Below are 12835 nucleotides of genomic sequence, written 5' to 3' on the forward strand. Positions count from 1 at the left end.
CTGTGCCAGTACCGAACATTTCTTGGTGGATTGCCCTATTCGTCCTCCACGTCTGGGAAACGCACGCTCGCACCCAGCTCTCGTGGGTGTGGCGTCTCTTGATTCTAAGTCGGCTTCTCCACGTCTCACGGTGCCCGTGCGGATTTCTCCTTCAGCCAACTCCTCCCTCTCAGCCGTGGCCTGCTTGGACTCTGGTGCCTCTGGGAATTTTATTCTGGATTCCTTGGTGAATAAGTTCCGCATCCCGGTGACCCTTCTCGTCAAGCCGCTCTACATTTCCGCGGTCAACGGAGTCAGGTTGGATTGCACCGTGCGTTACCGCACAGAACCCCTCCTGATGTGTATAGGACCCCATCATGAAGTCATTGAGTTCTTCGTCCTTCCCAACTGTACCTCTGAGGTCCTCCTCGGTCTGCCATGGCTCCGGCTTCATTCTCCCACCCTTGATTGGACCACCGGGGAGATCAAGAACTGGGACTCTGCCTGCCATAGGAAGTGCCTCTCCCCCCCTCCCAGTCCCGTCAGGCAAGCCTCAGTGCCTCCTCATGGCCCCCGTCCTGGTGTCACACTGCCCCGTGCCAGGCTTCGCCCTCTGCCCTCCCTCCCCATTCCCACTCCTGCTGTACTGCCTGCCGTTGAGGAAACCCTCCATTCTTTCCCGGTGTCCTCATCCCAGGGGAGGCAGTTACCGGACAAAGAAAAGGGGAGATCTAAGGGGGGGGGTACTGTTACGCCTAGCGCTCCGGGTCCCAGCTCCTCCCCGGAGCGCTCACGGCGTCTCTCTCCCCGCAGCGCCCCGGTCAGTCCCGCTGACCGGGAGCGCTGCACTGTCATGGCCGTCGGGGATGCGATTCGCACAGCGGGACGCGCCCGCTCGCGAATCGCATCCCAGGTCACTTACCCGTCCCGGTCCCCTGCTGTCATGTGCTGGCGCGCGCGGCTCCGCTCTCTAGGGCGCGCGCACGCCAGCTCTCTGAGACTTAAAGGGCCAGTGCACCAATGATTGGTGCCTGGCCCAATTAGCTTAATTGGCTTCCACCTGCTCCCAGACTATATCTGATCACTGCCCCTGCACTCCCCTGCCGGATCTTGTTGCCTTAGTGCCTAGAGAAAGCGTTTACTGTGTTTGTCCATACTGTGTACTTGACCTCCTGCTATTGCCATATTGACTACGATTCTTGCTGCCTGCCCCGACCTTCTGCTACGTCCGACCTTGCTCTTGTCTACTCCCTTGTACCGCGCCTATCTTCAGCAGTCAGAGAGGTTGAGCCGTTGCTAGTGGATACGACCTGGTTGCTACCGCCGCTGCAGGACCATCCCGCTTTGCGGCGGGCTCTGGTGAAAACCAGTAGCAGCTTAGAACCGGTCCACTAGCACGGTCCACGCCTATCCCTCTCTGGCACAGAGGATCCACCTCCAGCCTGCCGAATCGTGACAATGTGGTTATCTACAGTGTGATAGACAATGACAACCACATATTCGATGCTAGTGTAGGAATGGTTGGAGGTGAAGTTAATGTTCCATGATTTGTTGTTTAGTGAATTGATGAATGAGTTGAGTTGTTCTTTAGAGCTGTCCCAGATAATGATGATATCATCAAATTATCTCTTATACAGTATACAATGTTTAAACAGTTTGTGTGAGTACAGAATGGATTCTTCGAAGTGGCCCATAAATAGATTAGCGAGGCTAGGTGAGAAATGGCTCCCCATCGCGGTCCCACATTACTGCTTGAAGATGTTACCATTGAACTGGAATGTGTTGTTTTGTCGGATGAATAGGATGCTGTCCAGAATGAACTGTTGTTGGAGGGGTGGCATGATAGAGTCCTTTTTCAAAAAGTGAGATACTGAAGTAATGCCAAGTTGGTGATCAATAATAGTATATAGTGCTGTGATGTCCATGGTCAGGAGGCTGTAGTGGCTTTTCCATTCATTTTCAATGATAGATTTGATGAAGTCGGTAGTATCCCGTGTGTATGAGGGGAGGGTTTGAACATATTGCTGAAGCAGGAACCGAGATGAGATCCTGATGGGGTAAAAAATGCTATAGAGTCTTTAGAGGCAGAGTCTCTTGAAGGTGTAATGCACCCATGAATGGTGATGAGGGAATTATCGAAGGAAGAGGGTGATTCATTTCCAGTGGTGCTTTCAAAACATCCAGATGGCAAGCTGGATGATGCTGTGAGGTGGTCTTTCTCTTTTTCCAGAAATGCCAATAGTTCGGGTGGGATGAGGTTGGGATCGATGGTAAAGGAAAGATGGGGTGGGGAGATGGGAGGAGAAATGGGGGGGTGGGTGGATCAGATGTGCAGGGTGCTGGAACGGGCTTGGAGTGGGTTTGGAGAGAAGGTTGTTTGGTGCTTTGGGGTCTAGGTGGTAGACCGGAGCATACAGATTTCTGTGCAGTGTGTTTGGTTCCTGTACGGCGGGTGGTTCGTAGCCGGCCCCATTGCTGGTTCTTTGGTTCGTCCGATGGTCGATCTTTCTGTAGCCAAAATTTGAGATTCTCAGTTTTATAGTCCGTGCGGTTTCGGTTGAGTTTGCTGAGTTTTATGTTAGCCACCTCTTTTTTGTATTTCTTTATTTTGAAATGCCTTTGTCCCATCCCATAAATTCGGGGAGGGTGTGATAATGTGAGAGTCTGAGGATGCCGTCGTCTATTTTGTCATAGACATCTGAGACCAAGGAATTCCTCTTTTTGATGAGGATTTCTATGAGAGTAGTGTGGAACATGTGGTGAGTGATGTTTCCCATTTTTTGCAAAATGGTCCATCATCGGTAAATGTGGGGGCGGTCCGTATTCTAAAACCGCGCAGTAGGATTTTCTCCGCCAAATAACCTGTAAGGAATAGACTGTCCATCTGATGTTGGATTTTGGTTTTAAACAGGTTTTATAATTCGAAGACTAGGTCTCTCGTGTTTTTAAAATCCATTGCATGGTTGGTAGCATCCATTTTGGGAGTAGTTGTTCTTGTTACAGTAAACGTGTTATCGATGAGACTTTTAAATAGAAGGTCTCGTTTGGTTCAATGTGTGGTATAAAGATCCATAGTAGATAGTACAGTGACATGGTTGCTCAAATCTCCAAGTAGTTGCTAATAGCAACTGTTGCCAGTGAGTGGAAGTACATGCCGGAAAAACTTGTATGGAGAATGATAGGAAAAGTGTCCCCATATGTACTGATATAAAGGTGGTGTCCTCTGTGAGGATGGTGGTTACCTATGGTAATGTCCTAGTAGGTGGTGTGCAAGCCAGCAGTATTTCATAGATGGAAACCTTGAGAAAAGAAAGTAAAATGGTGCGCACCTGGTGAAGATCGTCAAATGAGTAATATTGTTAGAAAACAAAGAAGGTTTGCCTCTTACCAAATGATGTTATGCTCAGAGCACAACATCTATATTCGCTAAATTATTCGTTAAAAAGAAGGATTATATAAACCATGCAGACATAAAAAATATGATGTTAATCAACATTATGTAAAAAAGCGTCTCATCAGGTACGGAAAAACTGTATAAGAATGCAAATTCTTGCCTAACTGAAAAACTGCCATCTAAGGGCCAGAATAATGAACTATGGCTCCAATACTCATCACAAAAGCCCGACTAGATGGACTGGCGGCATATACATTGTTTGATTCGCCCAATGGGTGGAGCTAAAAATGAGTGGGCAGGGTGAGGACTGTAATTGTCAATTCCAAGTAGTTATGCTGGTATTACTGTGGATATATACAGTTTAGATGATTACTTCACTTATTTTGTTCAGTCCTTTCGGGGCAATTGTGGACATCTTATAGATCCAGTATGTTTCCAGACATTTTAACTGTTCGAATCTATTGTTAGCATCCTCCAAAACAAAGTCAATAGGCGTGATGCGTATTGGATCAGGGTGCTCTGGATGAAATATAAATCAGCATGTAAGATACTGCATATAAATCAGACCTACAAGGGGTCAGATTTCCTCCCAGCATTAAAGACAAAAAGAGAACCTCTAAATGAATATTAATAAAGGTGTGAGGGGAGTGCTATTTAAGACATAACTTTTATTGTATGCATTAATAAAAAAAACACCCAATGTGCAAAGTGACTTATTCCCAAAATAAGGATAAAATCATGCGACACAGGATCCGCTAGGACCACCATCCATCTGGTGGATTTATCATGAATCTCTTATATGGATACAAATCTCTTATCATAAATCTCTTATATAAATACAATTCTCAACGCGTTTCTACTCCAATTCAGGGTGTCCTCAGGAGAATATAATAGTTATAGAGATAATATGAGTGTCACATTTAAACAAGCATGGTTATCCTGAGTGACCCACGATACAGGGTGTCACTCAGTGGGTGTGATCTATCCCAGCTGGAGCAGGAGTATGCCGGCACAACCTGAAAAGAAAACCAACAATACAATCAGCCCAATATGCGGACTTGCACTAAATGTAGTTTCTGCAGGGCTAAAAGACTCACTGTCCTTGCCGTGGTTCCGGACACCTAAAAATAAAATAATACATTCCTATCAGTAAACATAGGCTCCGCTGTACCTGCAAAACAAATCTAGCAGTATCGCCGCTAGTTCGCTGTACTCCCTGTCAGCTGGTCTAAGTACCGATCACTGGATCCCGGGAGATGAGCAAAACCCGCAGTGGTGGGGAGCCGGAATGATTTTAGCCGGCTGCGATGCGCTCACCTTCCGGGTCCCTCGGCGTCTGGCGTCATATCCTGGCGCCCTCGTGTGACGTCGGCCGTGCCCGCCCCGCTCTGACGCCCACAGGAGGCGGATCATTATGCCGAACAAACCCCTTCGGTAGGGTTTGGTCCCCCCTTATTGGTAACTAATCTGTAGTCAGTGGAGACCCTAGTGGGTCTAACAGCTAGTGTCACCTGATATAACTTAGTATGAGCTAGACCAAGTAGGAGGTACGTGAGCGGGGCCGCCCTTATTAGGACGATAACGCCGCCTAGGGTACAGGGCTTGAGTGAGCGTAGGGTGAGTCTAGGACCCCTAGGCCCCTGTCATGCCCATCCCTCCTTTGGTGGGTTCTCTTCTCCTTTTTTGTTAGATCCCCAGGGGGACCATCCTTATGTCTGAATGGGACCATTAGGTACGTTGTTAGTAGCCATTGTATATATATCCACTCTTTAAGTGGCTTTGCCTCCTCCGTCCGTTTGCTGCTCATACATATATATAAGAATATGAAATTTTCAAAACTAAAAATAGGAGTTCTGGATATGGGTTTGTTCTTACATGGGTTTCTTCCTAGTTTGTAAATAGGCTAATGGGAGGATTTGAACATATTTTGTTTAAAGGAAATCTGTCATCAGAATCACCCGCACTAAACCTGTTACACAGGCTTGTAGTGCAGGTGATCCTGATTAAAATGCTCCTTACCTGGTTAAAAATGGTTCAGCGCTTCTTAAGATATCTATATTTTTAGTTTTCTGTTATTCCCTGGCTTGGGACTCAGTGGGAGGTGTTATCATCTGGGACTCGGCCACACGTCATTCTAGCTGGGCGGAGCTAAACTCATCCTCGCGGCCCTCCCCACCAGACCTAGAAAAAGGAGTTAGACTACGAGGATAAGTTCATGAATATTCATGAGCCGGGCGGCAGCTCCGCCCAGCTAGAATGACGTGTGGCCGAGTCCGAGATGATAACACCTCCCACTGAGTCCCAAGCCAGGGAATAACAGAAAACTAAAAATAAAGATATATTAAGAAGCGCTCAAGCATTTTTAACCCGGTAAGGAGCGTTTTAATCAGGATCACCCGCACTACAAGCCTGTGTAATAGGTTTAGTGCGGGTGATTCTGATGACAGATTTCCTTTAACTTTAAGACCAAATAAGTAACTTAATTAATGTATATTTTGGCCTTACATATGGGGTATGTTCGGTCGTGGTCGTGCGGTACGTGTCCCTTTAGCTCTCGGGACCCTGTGCCTGTATCATTATATAATTGGCACCTTTACACTGCTGCATGCTCATGACTGGAACTATACCCCTCTTTGGCATTATTTACATAATGAGTATCTGTTTTAATGCCATTATTCCTCAAATCCCATTAGCCTTATGAGCAATTCATGCCAGTCAGTTAGGAGTTAATATACTCTATACTCAGCCATAAGTCACTCCCACCTATCTTGTAACTTGGCCCAAGACTTTAGTGGTTTGTTCGGCATAATGATCCGCCTCCTGTGGGCGTCAGAGCGGGGCGGACACGGCCGACGTCACACGAGGGCGCCAGGATATGATGCCAGATGCCGAGGGACCTGGAACGGGAGCGCATCGCAGCCGGTTAGAATCATTCCAGCTCCCCACCATTGCGGGTTGCGCACCTCCCGGGATCCAGTGAACTTAGAGTACTTAGACCAGCTGACAGTGAGTACAGCAAACTAGCGGCGATACTGCTAGATTTGTTTTGCAGGTACAGTGGAGCCTATGTTTACTGATAGGAATGTATTATTTTATTTTTAGGCGTCCGGAACCACGGCAAGGACTGTGAGTCTTTCAGCCCTACAGAAACTACATTTAGTGCAAGTCCGCATATTGGGCTGATTGTATTGTTGGTTTTCTTTTCAGGTTGTGCCGGCATACTCCTGCTCCAGCTGGGATAGATCACACCCACTGAGTGACACCCTGTATCGTGGGTCACTCAGGATAACCATGCTTGTTTAAATGTGACACTCATTATCTCTATAACTATTATATTCTCCTGAGGACACTCTGAATTGGAGTAGAAACGCATTGAGAATTGTATTTATATAAGAGATTTATGATAAGAGATTTGTATCTATATAAAAAATGCATGATTCATCCACCAGATGGGTGGTGGTCCTAGCGGATCCTGTGTCGCATGATTTTATCCTTATTTTGCACATTGAGTGTTTTTTATTAATGCATACAATAAAAGTTATGTCTTAAATAGCACTCCCCTCACACCTTTATTAATATTCATTTAGAGGTTCTCTTTTTGCTCTGGATGAAAGAAAGTACAATGTTTGGATAAACTGTGTGAAAGGAAGTTTTTTCCTTATATTCAGACGGTGTTGATTCAATCGCAGATATAAAGATTGGGTAGTATGGCCTATATATTGCAGTGAACATACGGTACATTGGATGAGGTATATGACATAACAGCTTTGGCAGGTAAAGCCATGTTTAATAGGGAATTGTTCCCCAGTGGTATGGGAGATAAATTCTTTTTGCCCGTGTGTGATCTGATTGCAGCAGAGACATCTGGATTTAAAGCATTTGTAACTGCCTTTTTGGAGTGGTTTGCCAAGTACATCTAGTTGGACATTTTTCTCCTTTTTATGTTTTCTAATCTGACTGGGAGTGAGCAGGGTTTTTAATTACGGAACTCTCCGGTAGGTGAGTCTCGGACGCTCGGGAAGGAGGTTTACCAGGTAGGAATCTTCCTTAAGCCAGTGAATTTCAATTATTCTTTTTGTTGTTTGTGAGCTAGTACTGTATGTAGAGATGAAATAGATAGAGAAGTTTGTAGTAGGAAACGGATTCTTTTCTTTTCTGCTATTTAGGCAATAAGTTTACATTTGTATTTTTTGCACGATTAAAGGAAGAGTTGAGTAAATTTAAAAAAAATTTGATTCGGACGATTCGCCGAATTTTCCCAAAAAATTTGTTTCGGTCCGAATTTATTTGCAGGAAATCACTATTAAAAATGGCTATTTCTGGCCTGCAGAGAGCCTCAATAGGGGTGTAGAACACTTTGCCTTGCTGTAACACGCAAAGGGTGTGTGCTGGGTTAGTGAAATAATACTGTTATTCAGTATGACATGCAGATCAGAGGCATCGTTATTAGAATCACTGTCGCAGAGCAGCACAATGACAGAGCCGGGAGGTGGCATCAGTATGAGGAGACCATATAGTGGATGAATGACACAGTGTGCAGGTGGTGGCAGCATGAGGAGACCATATAATGGCTGAATGATACAGCGTGGAGGTGGCGGCAGCATAAGGAGACCATATAGTGGCTGAATGACATAGCGTGGAGGTTGCGGCAGCATGAGGTAACCATATAGTGACTGAATGACGCAGGGTGGAGGTGGCGGCAGCATGAGGAGAACATATAGTGGCTGAATGACATAGCCTGGAGTTGGCGGCAGCACGAGGAGACCATATAGTGGCTGAATGACCCAGCGTGGAGGTGGCGGCAGCATGAGGAGACCATATAATGCCTGAATGACACAGCGTAGAGGTGGCGGCAGCATGAAAAGACCATATAGTGGCTGGACGAAACAGCATGGAGGTGTCAGCAGCATCAGGAGACCATACAGTGGCTGAATGACACAGCCTGGAATTGACGGCAGCATGAGGAGACCACATAGTGGCTGAATGACACAGCCTGGAATTGGCGGCACCATGACGAGACCACATTGTGGCTGAATGACACAGCCTGGAGTTGGAGGCAGCATATAGTGGCTGAATGACACAGCCTGGAGTTTGCGGCAGCGTCAAAAGAACATATAGTGGCTGAATGACACAGCCTGGAGGTGGCGGAAGCATGAGGAGACCATATAGTGGCTGAAAGACACAGCCTGAAGTTGGCGGCAGCATGAGGAGACCATATAGTGGCTGAATGACCCAGTGTGGATGTGGCGGCAGCATGAGGAGACCATATAGTGGCTGAATGACACAGGGTGGAGGTGGCGGCAGCATGAGGAGAACATATAGTGGCTGAATAACAGAGCCTGGAGTTGGCGGCAGCATGAGGAGACCATATAGTGGCTGAATGACCCAGCATGGAGGTGGCGGCAGAATGAGGAGACCATATAATGCCTGAATGACACAGCGTAGAGGTGGCGGCAGCATGAAAAGACCATATAATGGCTGAATGACACAGTGTGGAGGTGGCAGCAGCATCAGGAGACCATACAGTGGCTGAACGACACAGCCTGGAACTGGCGGCACCATGAGTAGACCACATAGTGGCTGAATGACACAGCCTGGAGTTGGCGGCACCATGAGGAGACCACATAGTGGCTGAATGACACAGCCTGGAGTTGGTGGCAGCATGTAGTGGCTGAATGACACAGCCTGGAGTTTGCAGCCGTGTGAAAAGAACATATAGTGGCTGAATGTCACAGCCTGGAGTTGGCGGCAGCATGAGGAGACCATATAGTGGCTTAATGACACAACCTGGAGTTGGTGGCAGCATGAGGAGAGCACATAGTGGCTGAATGACACAGTCTGGAGGTGGCGGAAGCATCAGGAGACCATATAGTGGCAGAATGAGACAGCCTGGAGCTGGCATCAGCATGAGGAGAACATATGGTGGCAGAATGAGACAGCCTGAAGGTGGCATAAGCATGAGGAGAACATATGGTGGCAGAATGAGACAGCCTGGAGGTGGCATCAGCACGTGTAGAACATATGGTGGCAGAATGAGACAGCCCTGAGGTGTCAGCAGCATCAGGAGTCCTGAAAGTAACCCAGTGACAGAGTGGTGCGGTGGGTGGCAATACCAGTACCCGGTGACATAGGTGGGTGAAAAAAGGAGAACTTAGCATCAGATATGTGGCATCAGGCAGGTGGCAGGATCAGAATAGTAACTGAGGCAGGTAGGCAGAAGAAAACAGTCTCTTTTGTAAAAGTGTTAGTGTGCATAAGTAAGTAGTGAGGATATGCACAACGTAAAACTTAACTTTTATTAATATGCTTAGGATACAATATATGGACCCAAAATGTTTTTTTTTAATCAAACAAATGGAAAGGTGTGCAAAAAACACCATGTGCCACCTACACCACCTAGTATGGATGTGATGCAAAGACCTCTAAAAGGTGGAAGGGAACAACGTATGGTCCATTGTAACCGGTGGGGGTAAAAACTTCCCCTCTAAGGCCCCACTCTCGCATTATTAATTTCCTTCTTGGCAAGTGTTACTCGCCCTAAAAAGGGCAGCCCTACACAGGAACCTCTCCCTATTTCCACCTACAAACACTGCCATCTCCCAGGGTTTTTAGGTGGAAATAGGGATTGGTTCCTGTGTGGGACCGCCCTTTTTAAGCCGAGTAACACATTCCTTGAAAAGGTGCAAGGGAACAACGTATTGTCCATTGTAGCAGGTGGGGGTAAAAGCTTCCCCTGTAAGGCACTAATCTTGCCCTATTAATTCCCTTCTGAGCAAGTGTTACTCACCCTAAAAAGGGCAGCCCCACACAGGAAACTCTCTCTATTTCCACCTAAAAATCCTGGGAAATGGCAGTGTTTGGAGGGGGAAATAGGGAGAGGTCCCTGTGTGAGGCCGCCCTTTTTAGGGTGAGTAACAGTTTCCAAGAAGGGAATTAATAATGCGATAGTTGGGCCATACAGGAGAAGTTTTTACCCCCATCAGTTAAAATGAACCATACGTTGTTCCCTTCCACCTTTTAGAGGTCTTTGCATCACATCAATACTAGGTGGTGTAGAAGGAACAATGTGTTTTTTTGCACACCTTTCCTTTTGTTTGATAAAAAAAAAAAAAAAATTGGATACATATATTTTATCCTAAGAATATTATTAAATGTTAAGTTTTAGCTAATATATATCCTCAATATTTACTTGTGGTCTGATGGCGGGGAAGGTCGGTAAATGGGGAGCAGCACCTTAAATATGTTTAGCACTATCCATATTTTTGAAGTGTTGGTGTAGCAGCATGGTCAATCTACACTGATGCATCTGGCATTGGTGGGTGAAAATCCTGGCTGATCCATGCCTGATTCATCTTCACAAAGGTCAGTCTCTCCACATTTTTCGTGGACAGACGAGTTTTCCTTGGGGTTACTATGGCCCCCGCTGCACTAAACACCCGCTCTGATGGCACACTACTGGCCATGCAGGACAGCTTTTCCAGGGCAAACTCAGCAAAAATCAAGTTTGGCTGCCTAGAAGTCCAGCGGATCCTCAAGGTGTGTTGGCATAGTCACGTCAAGGTACGCCACCACCTGCTGGTTTAGGTCCTGCTCCAGGTCTACCTGCTGCTGATGAGTTGCTTCACTATGCGGGTGAAGAAAGGTACTCATCAGCAATTGTAGACTCAGGCTGCTGATAATGGAGGTGGTACTGCTCCTGCCGACCCACCCCTCCCCAGCAGTCATGGCGCAGAGAGCCCCCCGAGTAAGACCTGCGAGAGGATGGATGATAGGCAACGGCCAACTGACTACGTAGAATGCCTCTGTAGTAGGTCAGTTTGTCCTCCCTCTCAGTGGGTGTAAAAAAGGCCCCCATTCTGTGCTGGTAGCGAGGGTCCAATAAGGTAGAGAGCCAGAACTAATTCCGCTGCCAAATGGTGACAATTCGGCGGTCACTACGCAAGCAAGTGAGCATGCATCATGTGACTTGGAGGGACTCCCTACCTCCATCTCCACTGCATACTTCCACGGTGTGTCTGGGTCTTCTGTCTTGCCTTCCTCATAATCCTCTAGCTCCTCCTGCTCCTCCTCTCCTGTCAGATGACTAGAAAAAACGCTCATCTCGCGAAACCTAAACTGTGCTCCCCTCCCCCTCCTCCAGTGCCCTGACCAGCCATTGTTTCCAACGCAGGTTGTAGTAGATGAAGCAGTGGAATTACATTGCTTGTCCCATAATCCTGTCAACTGACCAATTATGTGGCTTCCTCAAAGGGCCTGAGCAAACGGCAGGTGTTATGTATGAGCTTCCACTGGTTGACATTGAAGTTACTCAGGGGATACTCCTATCCGCTTGGATAATGAAGAAATCGGTGATGGCTTGTCTTTGTTCGTATAGTCGGTCCAACATATGGAGGGTGGAATTCCAATGTGTGGAAACGTCGCAAATTGAACTATGTTGGGGGATGCCGTTCTGACGGTGCAGCTAGAGGAGGGTGTGCTTTGCGGTGTACGAGTGGTTGAAGTGCATGCAAAGTTTCCTTCCCACTGTTAGGATGTCTTGGCAGATGATGAGAACACTTCAGGAACTGCTTGACAACCAGATTGAACACGTGTGTCATGCAGGATGCATGTCTCAGGCTTCCTTGTCGCAGCACAGACAAGATGTTCTTCCCGTTGGCAGTCACCATGGTTCCCATTTCCAGTTTTCGTGGAGTAAGCCATGATTCGATTTCTTGATGAATAACCTTTATCAGTTCCTCCCCTGTGTGACTCTGTTCGCCAAGGCAAACCATGTGAGGAACAGCGTGACACTGTGCCCTGCACCCATGGTATGCTGGAGGGGCACTGAGACTTGTCCGTGCAGTGGAGGCTGAGGACAGGGTGGAGGATGAGGAGGAAGAGTCGCACACTGTCACAGGACCAATGGCCTAAGAGTATGAAGGCGGAAGCGGCGTCACCTGTCCAAGGTGCTGTTGTGGCTGTGCAGGAACCATATTCCCCCAATGGGCCGTAAAGGACATGTATTGTCCCTGACCGTAGTTACAGCCTCACATATCGGCGTTGCCGTGCACTTTGGTACACACCAACGGGCTCAAGGACTGACCCTCCTTCTGTTCCACAAAATTGTGCAGGGGTGGTACTGCCTTCTTCGCAAAGAAATTACGGCTTGCCACTCTCCACCTTGGCTCGGCACAAACCATCAGTTCTCTGAAAGGTGCAGAGTCCACCAATTGAAAAGGGAGAGACTGCAGCACCAGCAACTTAGACAGGAGCACATTCAGCTTCTGCGCCATTGGATGAGTGGGCGCATACTATTGTCTCTTGGACATGGCTTCGCCGATGGATTGCTGGTGGAATTACTGACTTGAAGTAGGAGGAGCAGGAACATCTGGAGCAACAGAAGATGGGTATGACACACAGTTCCCTTCAGTTGAGGTTGTGGAGCTTTGGCTGGCTGAAACGGAGTGGCATGCCACTGGGTGA

The sequence above is a fragment of the Hyla sarda genome, chromosome 8, assembly GCF_029499605.1.
Source record: "Hyla sarda isolate aHylSar1 chromosome 8, aHylSar1.hap1, whole genome shotgun sequence".
In the NCBI taxonomy this organism is placed as follows: domain Eukaryota; kingdom Metazoa; phylum Chordata; class Amphibia; order Anura; family Hylidae; genus Hyla; species Hyla sarda.